The sequence below is a fragment of the Mizuhopecten yessoensis genome, unplaced genomic scaffold (assembly GCF_002113885.1).
Source record: "Mizuhopecten yessoensis strain PY_sf001 unplaced genomic scaffold, ASM211388v2 scaffold10073, whole genome shotgun sequence".
NCBI classification, from domain to species: Eukaryota; Metazoa; Mollusca; class Bivalvia; order Pectinida; family Pectinidae; genus Mizuhopecten; species Mizuhopecten yessoensis.
In genome coordinates this window covers 189,462-207,966 of record NW_018408365.1, presented here as the reverse complement: position 1 = coordinate 207,966, position 18,505 = coordinate 189,462, and the positions used below count along the sequence as shown (strand labels likewise).

General features: G+C 41.9%; 1 protein-coding gene across 4 annotated transcripts in view; it reads right to left on the bottom strand.

Moving 5' to 3' along the window:
* The window catches only part of LOC110459468 (neuronal acetylcholine receptor subunit alpha-10-like), a 231,082-nt gene that overhangs the window by 75,702 nt on the left and 136,875 nt on the right, over positions 1–18,505 (bottom strand). The window lies entirely within an intron of this gene.

The window sequence follows — 18,505 nt, the reverse complement described above, 5'->3', positions numbered from 1 at the left end:
AAATGTATGTTATTGAGTTCAGGGTGAGACGAGTTTTATATTATTTGTTGCTTAAAATATGTGTGTCCGAGAACAATTTGTTCCTGGACCATGCTATGCCCTATTTGTCTGGGGGGACGTGTCTTGGGACATTCATTGTTGCTCCAATGCCCTATTTTCAGTAATTTTAAAATCGTTTACCCTTGAAACAGTTTTCAAGAGGGTTTTAACGTGACTTGATTTTTTGGTCAAAATAATACCCGGATGGCGTAGAGTCACAATGTAATGTAATACTGTAAAACAACTCCAATGACTAGACGTAACTACGGACAATGTGGTCATTGATTTCATCTACCGTATCAAATGTAGAACGTCTCTAAAGACAATTACTAATTGTTGAGTTGTCTGACTGTCTGCATGGGATGACGTGTCTAGGGACGTCGAATTTTTACTTAATGCGCCATTTGCCCTGGAGGACGTGTCTCGGGACGTTGATTGTTGCTCAATGCCCTATTTGTCTGGAAGGACGTGTCTCGGGACGTTGATTGTTGCTCCAATGTCCTATTTGTCTGGGAGGACGTGTCTCGGGACGTTGATTGTTGCTCCAATGCCCTATTTGTCTGGGAGGACGTGTCTTGGGACCTTCATTGTTGCTGCATGCCCTATTTGTCTGGGAGGACGTGGCTTGGGACGTTGATTGTTGCTCCAATGCCCTACTTGTCTGGTCGGACGTGTCTTGGGACATTCATTGTTGCACAAAGCCCAATTTGTCTGGGAGGACGTGTCTTTGGACGGTGAATGTTGCTCCAATGTCTTATTTGTCTAGGAGGACGTGTCTTGGGACGTTGATTGTTGCTCCAATGCCCTAGTTGTCTGGGAGGACGTGTCTTGGGGCGTTCATTGTTGTTCAATATCTTATTTGTCTGAGAGGACGTGTCTTGGGACGTTGATTGTTGCTCCAATGCCCTACTTGTCTGGTCGGACGTGTCTTGGGACATTCATTGTTGCACAAAGCCCAATTTGTCTGGGAGGACGTGTCTTTGGACGTTGAATGTGGCTCCAATGTCTTATTTGTCTAAGAGGAAGTGTCTTGGGACGTTCATTGTTGTTCAATGTCTTATTAGTCTAAGAGGACGTGTCTCGGGACGTTCATTGTTGTTCAATGTCTTATTAGTCTAAGAGGACGTGTCTCGGGACGTTCATTGTTGTTCAATGTCTTATTTGACTAAGAGGACGTGTCTTGGGACGTTCATTGATGTTCGAAGACCTATTTGTCTGGGAGGACGTGTCCTTGGACATTCATTTTTGCTCAATGCCCTATTTGTCTGGTAGGACGTGTCCCGGGACGTTGATTGTTGCTCCAATGCCCTAGTTGTCTGGGAGGACGTGTCTTGGGACCTTGATCGTTGCTCCAATGCCCTATTTGTCTGGGAGGACGAGTCTTGGGACGTTCATTGTTGTTCAAAGTCCTATTTGTCTGGGAGGACGTGTCCTTGGACATTCATTTTTGCTCAATGCCCTATTTGTCTGGTAGGACGTGTCTCAGGACGTTGATTGTTGCTCCAATGCCCTAGTTGTCTGGGAGGACGTGTCTTGGGGCGTTCATTGTTGTTCAATATCTTATTTGTCTAGGAGGACGTGTCTTGGGACGTTGTTTGTTGCTCCAAAGCCCTATTTGTCTGGGAGGGCGTGTCTTGGGACATTCATTGTTGCTCAAGGCCCTTTTTGTCTGGGAGGACGTGGCTTGGGACGTTGATTGTTGCTCCAATGCCCTAGTTGTCTGGTCGGCCGTGTCTTGGGACATTCATTGTTGCTCCATGCCCGTTTTGTCTGTGAGGATGTGTCTTATGACATTCATTGTTGCTTAATGCCCTATTTGTTTTGGAGGACATGTCTTGGGACGTTGGTTGTTGCTCAATGCCCTATTTGTTTTGGAGGACATGTCTTGGGACGTTGGTTGTTGCTCAATGCCATATTAGTCTGGGAGGACGTGTCTTGGGACGTTGATTGTTGCTCCAAAGCCCTATTTGTCTGGGGGGACGTGTCTTTGGACGTTGAATGTTGCTCCAAAGTCTTATTTGTCTAAGAGGACGTGTTTTGGGACGTTCATTGTTGTTCAATATCTTATTTGTCTGAGAGGACGTGTCTTGGGACGTTGATCGTTGCTCCAATTCCCTATTTGTCTGGGAGGACGTGTCCTTGGACATTCATCGTTGCTCAATGCCCTATTTGTTTTGGAGGACATGTCTCGGGACGTTGGTTGTTGCTCAATGCCCTATTTGTCTGGTAGGATGTGTCTCGGGACGTTGATTGTTGCTCCAATGCCCTACTTGTCTGGTCGGACGTGTCTTGGGACATTCATTGTTGCTCGATGCCCTATTTGTCTGGGAGGACGTGGCTTGGGACGTTGATTGTTGCTCCAATGCCCTAGTTGTCTGGTCGGCCGTGTCTTGGGACATTCATTGTTGCACAAAGCCCAATTTGTCTGGGAGGACGTGTCTTGGGACATTCATTGTTGCTGAATGCCCTATTTGTCTGGGAGTACGTGTCTTGGGACATTCATTGTTGCTCAATGCCCTTTTTGTCTGGGAGGACGTGTCTTATGACATTCATTGTTGCTCAATGCCCTATTTGTCTGGGAGGACGTGTCTTATGACATTCATTGTTGCTCAATGCCCTTTTTGTCTGGGAGGACATGTCTTGGGACGTTCATTGTTGCTCAATGCCCTATTTGTCTTGGAGGACGTGTTTTGGAAGATGTGAATTGTTGCTCAATGTCCTATTTGTCTGGGAGGACGTGTCCTTGGACATTCATTGTTGCTCAATGCACTTTTTGTCTGGGAGGACGTGTCTTATGACATTCATTGTTTCTCAATGCCCTATTTGTTTTGGAGGACGTGTCTCGGGACGTTGGTTGTTGCTCAATGCCATATTAGCCTGGGAGGACGTGTCTTGGGACGTTCATTGTTGTTCAATGTCTTAGTCTTGGGGCGTTAATTGTTGCTCCAATGCCCTATTTGTCTGGGAGGACGTGTCTTGGGGCGTTAATTGTTGCTCAATGTTCTATTTGTCTGGAAGGACGTGTCTTGGGACATTCATTGTTGCACAATGCCCAATTTGTCTGGGAGGACGTGTCTTGGGACGTTGATTGTTGCTCAATGCGCCATTTGCCTCAGAAGACATGTTTAGGGACGTTGAATTGACTAATGCACCATTTGCCTGAGAGGTTATGTTCACGGACGTTGAATTGGCTCAACACACTATTTACACATGCAGAACGTTTAAACTTGTTAGTTGTTTATGAACACATCTATATATATGATCATGTACTTTTAATCATTGTCTTAGCAATGTAGTAAGTGAATGTGCTGCGCCACTATCAGATGTGTGTATAGAATGTTCGACATACCGTTACGACTAGATTTTTATAAATTAATTTACGCTATGCGAACAAAAGGCACACCAGGAGAAAATATAACATCAATAAATAAAATATCCCATCATACTCGATTAGACGCACAATGGAAACGCATACAATACATCATCATAAAAGAGTTGGGTGTGAAGATGTGTTAGCCGTAATGAAGTCTGGTCTATATCTTCATATACATGTATCTGTGCGTGCTGGGTGACTCGGCTACCGGATCCTCACACTAATGACGTCACACTTGTAATCGTGATGGACGCAGCCAAATAGACGAAATCAAAAGAGAAACAACGACTGTGTAAGAAAATTGAGGAATAATGACACAATCAATCAAACTTTTAAAGCACTAGAAATAATTGAGTCTGAAGTCAAAGCTAGTATGCTTCGACATAAATAGTATTTATTCATTTAGTTCAAATAATAGGACTCCCCGTTGTTCACACGTTAACTTTCGGAGCAGTATCAATCGATACACACGCATTCTCATTCCTCTTTAATTTCACAATCTCTATAGTGTATACATATTCATCTCGGTATATAGCATCTTACACAACCAAAATCTACAACCCTGCAATCATAAATAACCAATAACTAATACAATCCAAAACCTACACATTTTACATCCCCACAAATACATCCATACCTACATGTACTAACTACACCAAGACTACAACCCCACAAATACTCCACAAAGACTAAAATCCCAAAAACACTTATACTACATGTATAACCCAACAATGTATCTCCCTTACAACTACAACCGCCGAAATGTATACTCCCAGAGAAGCGACAACCCCACAAATCCCCCTTATTAGGCGAGCCTGAAGCTCCCAAATTAGAACAAACCAAAAATCCCTTCGAACATACTCTACAAATACCTATCTATAACTATTACATCCTAACAAATACCAACAACCAACGAAACTTAACAACAATGAACAACTGTGTAAGATAACTTCACAGTGGCGAGCCGGGGCCTGACACAAATGTACCAGGTTATATCACTGTACAATAATGTACATTACATTACTCGAGTTATATCACTATACAATACATCATCCGGGCCTGATTCTGTGTTATATCAATACACAATACAGTACCCGGGCGTTATATCGAGTTATATCATTTAACAATACATAACCCGGGCCTGATACCAAGTTATATCACTACACAATACATAACCCGGGCACAATATAATATTAGATAAACACATAATACATGTATCATGGGTTTATAATCACCCGAATGTGCACAACTCGACAGTCGGGTAGGGAGAGTTCCTTTTCCATTTACAACAAGTTCAGATATTCTGAAGACACGTCTTTGTTTTATAATGACATAAACCGAAACCCAGTGAGTATTTGTTGGCTGCGACCTGCTCAAGCCGTCGCTGTAGGAGCTCTTGTAGCAAACCATTAACTGAGTGCGATCGATCGTCTCCTCTCTTGTTTCCAAAATACTAAGTAAATTTTACACCTATAAAATGCGTTATCTTTGCAAGTCAAGCTAGCACGGTCTCACTACAGTCATTTATTGTGTTCGTTTGTTGTTCATGGAGGTAAAGACGTCGCTCCAGAGAAGTAGGCCTGGGCTGGAGTAACGGAATTACGTCAATTATTATTTATCTCACATCGATGAAAACCAGATAACGAGTTAAACACATTTGCAGGTCGTGGCTGTTTCGAAACAACCCGATGTCAAATGGCGACATAACACCTACGTCATCAATACAACAACAACCATCATGTTACCAATCTACCTTCTATAGCGTCATGTTACCCATCTACCTTCTATATCGTCATGTAACCCATCTACCTTCTATAGCGTCATGTTACCCATCTACCTTCTATAGCGTCATGTTACCCATCTACCTTCTATAGCGTCATGTTACCCATCTACCTTCTTTAGCGTCATGTTACCCATCTACCTTCTATAGCGTCAGGTTACCCATCTACCTTCTATAGCGTCATGCTACTCATCTTCCTTCTATAGCGTCATGTTACCCATATACATTCTATAGCGTCATGTTACCCATCTACCTTCCATAGTGTCATGTTACAATGTACCTATCTACCTTCTATAGCGTCATGTTACCAATCTACCTTTTTTAACGTCATGTTACCCATCTACCTTATATAGCGTCATGTTACCCATCTACCCTCTATAGCGTCATGTTACCATCTACCTTCTATAGCGTCATGCTACCCATCTACCTTCTATAACGTCATGTTACCCATCAACCTTCTGTAGCGTCATGTTACCCATCTACCTTCTATAGCGTCATGTTACCCAGCTACCTTCTATAGCGTCATGTTACCCATCTACCTTCTATAGCGTCATGTTACCCATCTACCTTCTATAGCGTCATGTTACCCATCTACCTTCTATAGCGTCATGTTACCCATCTACCTTCTATAGCGTCATGTTACCCATCTACCTTCTATAGCGTCATGTTACCCATCTACCTTCTATAGCGTCATGTTACCCATCTACCTTCTATAGCGTCATGTTACCCATCTACCTTCTATAGCGTCATGTTACCCATCTACCTTCTATAGCGTCATGTTACCCATCTACCTTCTATAGCGTCATGTTACCCATCTACCTTCTATAGCGTCATGTTACCCATCTACCTTCTATAGCGTCATGTTACCCATCTACCTTCTATAGCGTCATGTTACCCATCTACCTTCTATAGCGTCATGTTACCCATCTACCTTCTATAGCGTCATGTTACCCATCTACCTTCTATAGCGTCATGTTACCCATCTACCTTCTATAGCGTCATGTTACCCATCTACCTTCTATAGCGTCATGTTACCCATCTACCTTCTATAGCGTCATGTTACCCATCTACCTTCTATAGCGTCATGTTACCCATCTACCTTCTATAGCGTCATGTTACCCATCTACCTTCTATAGCGTCATGTTACCCATCTACCTTCTATAGCGTCATGTTACCCATCTACCTTCTATAGCGTCATGTTACCCATCTACCTTCTATAGCGTCATGTTACCCATCTACCTTCTATAGCGTCATGTTACCCATCTACCTTCTATAGCGTCATGTTACCCATCTACCTTCTATAGCGTCATGTTACCCATCTACCTTCTATAGCGTCATGTTACCCATCTACCTTCTATAGCGTCATGTTACCCATCTACCTTCTATAGCGTCATGTTACCCATCTACCTTCTATAGCGTCATGTTACCCATCTACCTTCTATAGCGTCATGTTACCCATCTACCTTCTATAGCGTCATGTTACCCATCTACCTTCTATAGCGTCATGTTACCCATCTACCTTCTATAGCGTCATGTTACCCATCTACCTTCTATAGCGTCATGTTACCCATCTACCTTCTATAGCGTCATGTTACCCATCTACCTTCTATAGCGTCATGTTACCCATCTACCTTCTATAGCGTCATGTTACCCATCTACCTTCTATAGCGTCATGTTACCCATCTACCTTCTATAGCGTCATGTTACCCATCTACCTTCTATAGCGTCATGTTACCCATCTACCTTCTATAGCGTCATGTTACCCATCTACCTTCTATAGCGTCATGTTACCCATCTACCTTCTATAGCGTCATGTTACCCATCTACCTTCTATAGCGTCATGTTACCCATCTACCTTCTATAGCGTCATGTTACCCATCTACCTTCCATAGTGTCATGTTACAATGTACCCATCTACCTTCTATAGCGTCACGTTACCCATCTACCTTCTATAGCGTCATGCAACCCTCCTTAATCATCATGTTATCCACGTACAGCATCATGTTACCCACCTATAGAATCATGTCACCCACCCATAACATCATATTTCCCAACTATAGCATCGTGTTACCCACCCATAGAATCGTGTTTCTCTTCCAAAGCATCATCTTTCCCAACTAAAACATCTTGTTATTCACCCATATCATCATCTTTACCAGTCATAATAGCGTGTTACCCACTCACAGCATCATCATTCCTAGCTATAACATCGTGTTACCCACCCATATGTAGCATCATCTTTCCAAACTATAGCATCGTGTAACCAGCCAAAGCCTCATCTTTCCCAGCTAAAGCATCATGTTACCCACCCATAGCATCATCTTTCCCAGCTATGAAATCGTGTTACCCACCCATAGCATCGTGTTTCCCAGCTATACTATCGTGTTAACCACCCATAGCATCATCTTTCCCAACTATAGAATCGTGTTACCCCTTTACTTCATCACGGCACTTTTGTACTTGCAATATTGAAGCCAACACCGTGGTCATACAACGATAAGGTCCTTCGAGCTGACCGCTATCCCATCTAGTTTGCGGATGAGTGCACTAGTGATTATAGTGAGGAAAGACAGGCTCCAGCTGATCGCTTGGCCGACTATCGATCATCACCGTATTATGGCTGCATCAATGAACACAATTGATATGATTACAAAGATAGCTAATGATTTGTAAATGTTTAATTTGATAATCGTGGAAGGCAATGGTTATAGGAAAGTGGTAGCTAAATGAATTAAAACGATTAACATGATTAGATGTTACATAATCAGCTGTCAGGAAAGAAGGAAAGTGTGGTAAAGGGGCACAGGACTATCAGTGGGGGAGGGCTAAATACATAGCTACAGTATCAGTGGGGAGGGCTGAATACATAGCTATCAGTGGGGGAGGTCTGAATACATAGCTACAGTATCGGTGGGGAGGGCTGAATACATAGCTATCATTGGGGAGGGCTGAACACATAGCTATCAGTGGGGGAGAGCTAACTACATGTTATTAGTAGGGGAGGGCTGAATATATAGCTATCAGTGGAGGATGGCTGAATACACAAACGCTATCAGTAGGGGAGGCTGAATACATAGCTATCAGAAGGGGAGGGCTGAATACACAAACGCTATCAGTGGGGGAGGGCTGAATACATAGCTATCAGTGGGGGAGGGCTGAATACATAGCTGTCAGTGGGGGGAGGGCTGAATACATAGATATCAGTGGGGTGGGCTGAATACATAGCTATCAATGGGGGAGGGCTGAATACAAAGCTAACAGTGGGGGAGGGCTTAATACATACCTAACAGTGGGGGAGGGCTTAATACATAGCTATCAGTGGGGGAGGGCTAAATACATAGCTATAAGTAGGGGAGACTGAATACATAGATGTCAATGGGGGAGGGCTAAATACACGCTATCAGTGGGGGAGGGCTAAATACACGCTTTCAGTAGGGGAGGGCTGAATACAAGCTATCAGTTCTGGATGCTGAATACATAGATATCAGTGGGGGAGGGCTGAATACATAGCTAAAAGTGGGGGAGGACTAAATACACGCTATCAGTGGGGGAGGGCTGAATACACGCTATCAGTGGGGGAGGGCTGAATACATAGCTACATGTATCATGTGGGGAGGGCTTAATACATAGCTATCAGTGGGGGAGGGCTAAATACAAGCTATCAGTACTGGAGGCTGAATACATAGATATCAGTGGGAGAGGGCTTAATACACGCTATTAGTGGGGGAGTGTGGAATACACGCTATCAGTAGGGGAGGGCTGAATATATAGCTATCAGTGGGGAGGGTTGAATACACACACGCTATCAGTAGGGGAGGCTGAATACATAGCTATCAGTGGGGGAGGGCTTAATACACAAACGCTATCAGTAGGGAAGGGCTGAATATATAGCTATCAGTGAAGGGAGGGCTGAATTCACCGTTATCCTTGGGGGAAAGGCTGAAAACACGGCTACCAGTAGAGAGAGCCAAATACACGGTTATCAGTTGAGGAGGGCTGATCGCATGGCCTATTGGAAGCGGTAGTACTGAACACACGGCTATAAGTAGGGGAGGACTGAACACACGGCTATTAGTAGGGGAGGACTGAACAACCGGCTATAAGTAGGGGAGTACTGAATACACGGCTATTAATAGGGGAGGACTGAACACCCGGCTATTAGTAGGGGAGGACTGAACACACGGCTATTAGTAGGGGAGGACTGAACACACGGCTATTAGTAGGAGGAGATCTGAAAACACGGTTTTTAGTAAGATGAGGGCTCAAAGCGCTGCCATTAATAGGAGAAAGTGCTGAATACACGGTGATATGTGGGGGACGGCTGAACACATGGCTTTTAGAAGGGGAAGGACTGAACTGACGGTTATCAGTAGGTGGAGGGCTGAATACACGGTTTTCAGTAAGGTAATATCTCAACGCACTGCCAGTGTGTGTGTGTGTGGTGGGGGAGGGGGGCTGAATATATTATCATTAGTAAGGGAAAACGCCATTAGTAGGGGAGGACTGAATACAAGGCCATCAGCAGGTAGAGGGAGGGAGGCGGACTGGACAAATAGCAATCAGAGGGGGGAAAGGCTGAACAAATAACCATGAAAAGGGGAAAGGGATGACAGTCAGGAAGGAAGAGGACTGAAGAATGAATGCGAAACAGGACAGTTACACAATAGTTGTACAGTACTGATATTATACAGCGTTTTTGTACATAGCAAGGATAAAACGGCAAAAAATGGTATGCTATGTGTGCAGAGAGAAAGGATGAACTGGCGAGGACTCCGCATCATACATGTACATGTATAAGAACTGAATCTTTGACGAATTTAGAGTGAATGGTTAACAGGCTAGGAATGAAATCGTGAATCAAGCGATGGATGTATAGTAACTATATGGAGAAAACGGGCACACAGAGGATTCAAGCACAGCATGCTGTATTAAGAGGCGGTTCATGTACAACAGGGGACAACAGTGACAGGGAAGAGTGAACAGGGGATAGCTGTACAGAGAAGGGTCAAACAAAGGACAGTTATGCAGGGAAAGCGTGAACTGTGAACGAATTTACATCCTGTTTAAGTGTGGAGAATAGGAATTAACGACATTTCTGTTCAATGAAGGCTATGAACAGGAACCAGTTATTCCACTGTGAACAAGAACCAGTTATTCCGCTGTGAACAAGAACCAGTTATTCCACTGTGAACAAGAACCAGTTATTCAGCTTGTGTCGGTAATGGATCGTATTCCACCAAGCCTGGTCGATAACGACCAAATATGGAAGCTCGAGAGAAAACTCACAGACAAGCGAAGGTGAGCCGAAATGTCAAAGGCAACGCTAGGCAACCGATTTGCCATATGAGACCGTGAAGGCAGTAGCAAGATTTAGCTTTTTCGTTTTGAAAAATAAAAGCAAGCATCTTGTCGTTTTTAGTATCAATCTCATAGAAAACCCATGTTTTCCACAACTTAATCATAATTTGGCGATATAATTAGCCAGCTCAGCAGCGCACCCCGCAAGAGCTAGTGTATTACTCGATCGCTCTATTAATCGTCAACGAAAAGTGGTTTAAGTGTGCACAAGATTCATCTGTCCTGTAATATTGCAGTATTATAGCTGCAGCGAGGCCGCGCTAAATGCCTGTGAAAGCAAACAAGGAGGCCCTCACTTTAACTACACCAATATTTGTGTTTTCTTTTAACATTTTAAGTGTCTGAAATAAAATAATGATACAAAATGTAATGAAAAGGTAAATACCTGCTAATTGGTAAGTTTAGTACTTTCTATTTGTCATTATTGCTGACAAAACAAGTAAATATTTATCAGTGTATTTATATATATATGAAATAAAATAATGATACAAAATGTAATGAAAAGGTAAATACCTGCTAATTGGTAAGTTTAGTACTTTCTATTTGTCATTATTGCTGACAAAACAAGTAAATATTTATCAGTGTATTTATATCATATCAAGATAAATTGAGAACATGGTCTTGGGTTACCAGGAGCTCGATAGGTTGAGTGGACTTGTGATGTCTTTCGGTGCCCACATTATGATACCTCCAATTAACTACTGATGACATCGTTACCGCGCACCACCTAATGAATTCCACATAATGTTAAAAATAGCGGATCACAGCCGATGACACGCTTACGTAATGTGAAGCTATCAAGTTACGCTCACGACTTCCTTGCACATCCTCTTTTGTTCACAGACAGCGATTAAATTAGATTATTAGCTCATAAGGATAGTACGTTGGGGACATCGATAAACGTCAGTACGGTCCTAAATTACCAGTATCTGGCTTCAGATTTTGGATATTACGCTTGCTGATGCCTGCGAAGCGTAGCTGCCCTCCCCTGGTACACACGCGGTGTGGGCGTGTAAGGCGGGGAGGCAGCATGGCGGCCATGCTGACAACGGCCTGGATACCTATCTTATTAGCTGTAGTCTTTCGACCAAATCACATTGTAATGTAAATGTCAGATTTTATTTTCTTCTTCTCCGAGCCGGTGACCATTCCACAGTACCACGTCCATCAACGTCGTGTTTCCGTAAGGGTTTAAATATTTTCTATTGACCTGCTCTCGGTGTCCTCAGTGTAAACCTAACTCTTTTAAATGGAAATAATCAAAAAACATTACATGATTTTACCGACACTATTCATCACAGATTTGTATAACAACACATGCATCTATATATATAGCTACCAGCCCTGGCAGTTCAATCTCGAGCGCACGTCCTTCCATCATGGCTTCGTGAAGATATAAACACGCTACACTCTTGATACACACACATACAATTCGGCATTAAACGCTGATAATGAATTTAGATTCATGCTTTTCAACAAAAATCGGGGCTGATTGAAAGCTTGACTCGGGTTGGTATCGAGCGGTTAAGTGCATCGTGTCCAAATTGTCCAGTCTATACACTGTATATAACTGACCGTCATATCAACACAATACTACACACACAGCAGCAGTTTGTCATTATTTGGTACCAGCATAGACTGGGAAATATCGTGAAAGGAAGAATCGACAAGAGGCCCATAGGGCCCGTATAGCTCACATGATTCTATTGTTATCTGATCGAGACAAAACGTTAAAATGGTTTCGCTATCTTAAAACCTTATTCGCTGACCATGGTGACAAACTTAGATTTCTTACTGACCCAGATAATTCAAATAACAACGTTTGGTAATGGAAAATGACTGGAATATTTGTATGACATGTGGTTAAAATTGAATTTGTTCTGAATCTGCTCACATCAAAAATGTATTCCCCTTGGCCCAGTGATGTTCAAGCCAAAGTTGGTTTAAATCTGCAAGGCGTTCAGGATTAGTAGCATATGGTCTAGCATAGGGTCGACATAGTATGTATGCAACATTATGTCCACCAAGAATATTTTAGTATGATTTTGATAAAATGTATCGTAAAGAAGGAAAATGACATTCAAATTATCTACATTTATTTGGCCTATTGGCCCCCACCACCTCTGCTGAAGGGTAGAAACATCTTCTATTGTTTCAGTACAAATTCAGTCAGAATCACCTCAGCTGTTCAACACTACTAGGAAATAGGTAGACTTTATCCAGGGGGTAACAGAAATGTAGGGTTGGACAATATAGGACTAAAGTCATGGACGAACGATGGGTTGGAGGACAAACGCCAGGGGACAGCAGGTAGGTAGTAACGGACAACACCAAGCTAAAACTTGTGCTCTTCGCTTTGAGCTGGAGTCTATAACGATGTCTAGTTCCGCTGTTACCTTATAGACAACAATTACCGTCCTCAACACTGTAGCTAAAATACCTGAGGCTTCCGCAAAGTTTCATCCTGGTAGACATGGAAGTGCACGACTGTGTTAGGAGGAAGCGGGACATCTATCGACGTGAACCAGACTGGTCTGCATGTAGGTTTGCCATGCAACGTCAGAACGTCTTCACGGGAGGCTGACCGCTGTTGCCGTTGGAATAACAGAAACGTCCTACCCCCAATATCAATTTGTCACGATGTTTGGCTGTGGTCACAGGGTCTGGGAGAGCAGGGGTTATTGTCGCACAGCAGTGGCCACGTCAGACATTTTACTTGTAGTCATCAGCTACATGTTGAGTGTATGACTGTGGAGTCAAACTATGGAACATCGACTAACAGAGACCACTATCTCTCTCCCAAATCACAAATGATAGAACCTAGCCGAATCCAAAATCACATTTTCAAAGTTTGCCGTATATAATACTTCTTACCAAACTGTTCTACTTCGTATCCGTCTGCTTGGTAAACATCACCATGACAATACAGCGACTGCAATACTCCTTCGTCACAATAAGACATATAAACAAGAGGCCAAGAGGGCCTGTGTCGCTCACCTTGATAATAAAGCAACCACGGGGAAATATGTGTATTACATAAATTCCCTCCAATGGTTTCAACCTCAAATTCCCCCTATTGGGCCCCGCAACTCTGCACCCAAAGGGGCCTCACCCTTCATTAATACATGTTTTTCCACTTCATACAAGGATGCTCAAGGTCAAATGTGGATGAAATCACTCAAATGGTACAGAGGAAAAAGGATTTTGAATACTTTCAAAACCTCGAATTCCCCTATTTGGCCCCACAACTCTGAACCCAGAGGGACTATACCCTCCATTTATACAATTAAGTTCCCTTTGCCAAAGGATGCTCCAGGTTAAATGTGGATAAAATCCCTTCAATAGTACAGAAGGAAAAGGATTTTAATGATTTTAACTTCAAATCCCCCTTTTTGTGCCCTTCCGCTCTACATCCACCACCGAGCAGAGGGGCCACACCTAATGTTTATAAAAAATAAAGTCGCCTTTGCCCAAGGATGCTCCAGGCCAAATTTGGATAACATCCCTCCAATGGTACAGAATGTGAAGGATTTTAAAGATTTAAACCTTAAATTCCCCTTTTGAGCCCCGCCCCTCTGCACCCAAAGGGGTCACACCCACCGTTTATACAAAACTAAGTCATCTTGGCCCAAGGCTTCTCAAGACCAAATTAGGATCAAATCTCTTTATCCCTATGGTAGGAGAAAAAAGTCAAAGATTTTACCTCTATTTCCCCTATTGGACCCTGCCCTTCAGCCCCCAAGTGGTCCAAACTCACCGTTTATACAAAATTTAGTCCCAAATTTGGATGAAATCCCTTGATATGTATTGTAAAAGAAGGGATTTTAAAGGTCTACCTCTTTTTCCCTATTCGGCCACACCCCTCTGCCCCCAGGTGGGGCACAGCAACCGTTTACACAAAATTGAATGCCTTTGACCTAAGGGTGCTCCAGACCAAGTGTATTTAAAATTTACTTGGCCGTTCAGGACTAGTAGTGTTTTAAAAGAAAAGTTGACGGACGGACAACGAACAACGGACGCCGCGCCATGGCAAAAGCTCATCGGTCCTTCGGACCGGATGAGTTAAACACTGCATTACTACACTAAGATGTGTGCAATACTCAACCGCTAAAGTGTGCCGTGAGCAATAATGCTTCATAACCAAAGTAAGCCATGGTCAATACCATATCACGTGAACACAATGCGATGTGTAAATTCTCCATCACCAAAGTGAAGCGTTAGCAACACCCCATCAAAATAATAAACTGTTTGCATCACAGTAAGAGGTGTGTATACGTCATTACCACAGAGTGGCATGAAATCTTGCGAGTTTTATGCAACACAATCTCAACAAAAGATGGCACGTGCAATATTCCGTCTCCAAAGAAAGCCGAGCGCAACACTGCATCACCATAGCCGTGTTCAATACTCTATCTTAAGATTAAGCCGAGTGCAATACTCGATCTCCAGAGTACAACGGATGCAGTATTCCATCACAATAGTGAGCCGTGTGAGCAATGTGAAGCATGTGCCACTCCATTGAGCAGTGTGAAATACCATATCATCACAATGAGCAGTGTGTTATACCATATCACCACAATGAGCAGTGTGTAATACCATATCATCACAATGAGCAGTGTGTAATACCATATCACCACAATAAGCAGTGTGTAATACCATATCACCACAATGAGCAGTGTGTAATACCATATCACAACAATGAGGAGTGTGTAATACCATATCACCTCAATAAGCAGTGTGTAATACCATATCACCTCAATAAGCAGTGTGTAATTCCATATCACCACAATGAGCAGTGTGTAATACTCGATCTCACCACAATAAGCAGTGTGTAATACCATATCACCTCAATGAGCAGTGTGTAATACCATATCACCTCAATAAGCAGTGTGTGATACCATTTTACCACAATGAGCAGTGTGTAATACCATATCACCACAATAAGCAGTGTGTAATACCATATCACCACAAAGAGTAATGTGTCATACCATATTACCTCAATGAGCAGTGTGTAATACCATATCACCTCAATAAGCAGTGTGATATAATCGTAATACTCAATACCAGTAATGCGTTAGTAAAACCAAAAAAGAATTTCGCTTTTATTTTTATGTACCGAGTAGGACATAAATTTAATCGAAATAGCAGATATTACGAAAAATTATTGAATTGAGATGGCATTGTTCTTGAAATATTTTGAATATAAACACACATGCTTAAATAATATATAATACATGCTCATGAACCAAATTGCAACTATTAAAAAGAAACAAGATGGTTGAATTAAAGTTGACAATGATATGTATGTTACATCATCGCTTATCTTTAGATAATTATCGTTTGTCAATATCCTTTGTGTTATTTTATGTCATAAGGTTTGGTTCACGTGGGAGTTTGTTTCATCTGTTGAAAACGTCACATACTTAATCCATTCACCTTCTGAGACCAACTCAGTAACGTTTGTCCACCTAATCGTCTCTGACAAATTACGTAACATGATTACTTACAGAAGTCATAGCAACGCGAAATAGTTAGCGAGAAACGTAGTGTCCGGTACAAACATCAAGCCAGGAACATGACGACTGGAACGAGGTCAGTGTACGTGATCAGATAGTTAGCAATGACAGATTAGAAGAAGAAGCGTTTCAAAACTTTACACCTGTTTGTAACTGCGTGTTGAACTTTGACCCGCTGACCTTACAGCAATAATGAAAGGACTGAAGTGGAAGCTGCCTGTGTTGACCTTGACCCGAGGGCCTCACCAATTTATGGCAACAGTAAAACCATTTGAAGACAACCTACTTTGTTTTAGGTAAACATTCATAACAACCTGGAAAGAAAAACTATAAACTACATTTTTGTTCTCAAAATACAGACCGTTTAAGGGAACCTAACCAGACTTATCGGCACAATATGAAAACACCGGAAGTTGACTGTCCTGTGACCATGACGTGAACTAGGATTGATTGGTATAGGATACAGGTCTGTAAACATCACAACATATTAGATTACTACCATTACACAGGATTTTGGTTATACGAAAGCTCATCCACGATGATAATCTCCGCTCCAATCTTGTAAGCGCCCTTGTTCAATTGACCAAAAGTAACATAATTGCTAATACACACTTCGTGCTTCTTAACCACACGGCCACCGACAAACGTAGCGTGCTCCAAGCGCAGAAAAGATAAGGCAAAGCTATCTGATTAAAAATCAATAAATCAAATTGTATGCTGTCTCCAAACTCCAATCATCTAATATCAGACTACTTCTTACAATAGCTTTCTATGTTAATCGGAGAGAATAGAAGAATATCCTTCAAGTACGTGGAACCGTTATGTGCTCGCCTTAGGTACAAAGAGTAAACTGATTACAAAGGTGTTCGTGATGTTTTGTGATTTGTCGTCATAGTGTACTGTACAAACCGTCACTTGTTTCCGACCACCGCTATGATACGCAATAGCATAACCGGTTCTGATTACTGATTAGAGCGCGCGATAAGCAGGACGGAAGTGTGTAAAGAGAGCGGAAGTCGGAATCCATCGGCAATACACACAACGGCTGCCGTACGTCTTTAATGGGGGATGAAAGAAGAGGGCTGAATGACCTTCAGTTAATGTATAGCATTAAAGATAACTGGACAGTCGGATAGGGAAGGTCTGTTAGATGATTCTCAAATTAGGCTCGTTATTTACTGTTAATACTAATAGTATATTAAATTAAACAAAAATCGTCCGTGACATTGAAATCTAAGTAAATTTCCGTTCGGATCAAAGATGAATTTAAGATTTCCGTTCGGATCAAAGATGACATAGTCGTCTAAGCCAATATTATTCCTCGCCTATATGTACCGTAGACATCCACATAATACATGTACAACTCTTTGTCAATTTATACCGCAGTAATCCTATAAATACACCTCCCAGCCTTTATCATAACTGTACAATAGGTTAACTTCAAAGAAGCTGTAAAAACACGCCTATAAACTGGTACAATTAAAGTGTCGAATGCATCGTCCAGAATATAAACAAGTACAAAAAAGCATACTTCAGAGACACGGCCGAAATGCACCTGAACTGCTTACTTTTTTCAAAGGTACCATCCAAGTTTACCTGTACGACAGAGCATATCTCAAATGCATGGCCAAATAATTAAATATAAGCCCATAGAAGCCGACGACACACACGAATACATCTGGGTATGTTTCAAAGACATCGTCAAAAAGATACCAATACCTTGTACCTCAAGGGCATGTTCAAAATATGCTTGAAAAATAAGACATCTTTTTATAGAATCCGCCGAAATACGCCTGAAAAATTGAGCATTACTTAAAGACACTGTCAAATTACACTTGTTCATATACTACTGGGGGCAGACTTCAACGGCATTGACAAAATATACCAATAAGGTGTACACCCACAAACTTCAAAGACAGTGACAATAAAAACAAAGCCTTATATCCATAAAACAGTTCTTATGCTCAAGCATCGATTCTGTGCTCAAGTCAGCACTCTTTTGACGGACTTTAATTATGTAATACGTTCAATAAGTCCTGTGTAATCAACCAAAACAATATTCGGCTTGAAGTCTCTTCAAAATTTGCACAAATCTTTAACAAAATGTGCTTTGTTCTTAATTGATCACAGAATCCGATATTTAGCATGGTACCTTTTTTTGATACATGCCAGTGTCAGTATAACAGTTTTATTTGTGCAATGATATATACTTATTTTTTTAAGATTAAGAATAGTCAAAATAATCGGTATCAAACTAGGCCTAGATACCTTTCCAACATAGCACACTTCAGAGGCACAGCTCCTGTCGTTACCTACCCGCATACCGTACACACTAAATTACATCACAGTCTTAGTCAGTTTTACACATCGGTTTTCATAAATTTAAATCAACCTATCTATTCACAGTTTCATCATTGTTTTTCACAAATTGAAACGTTT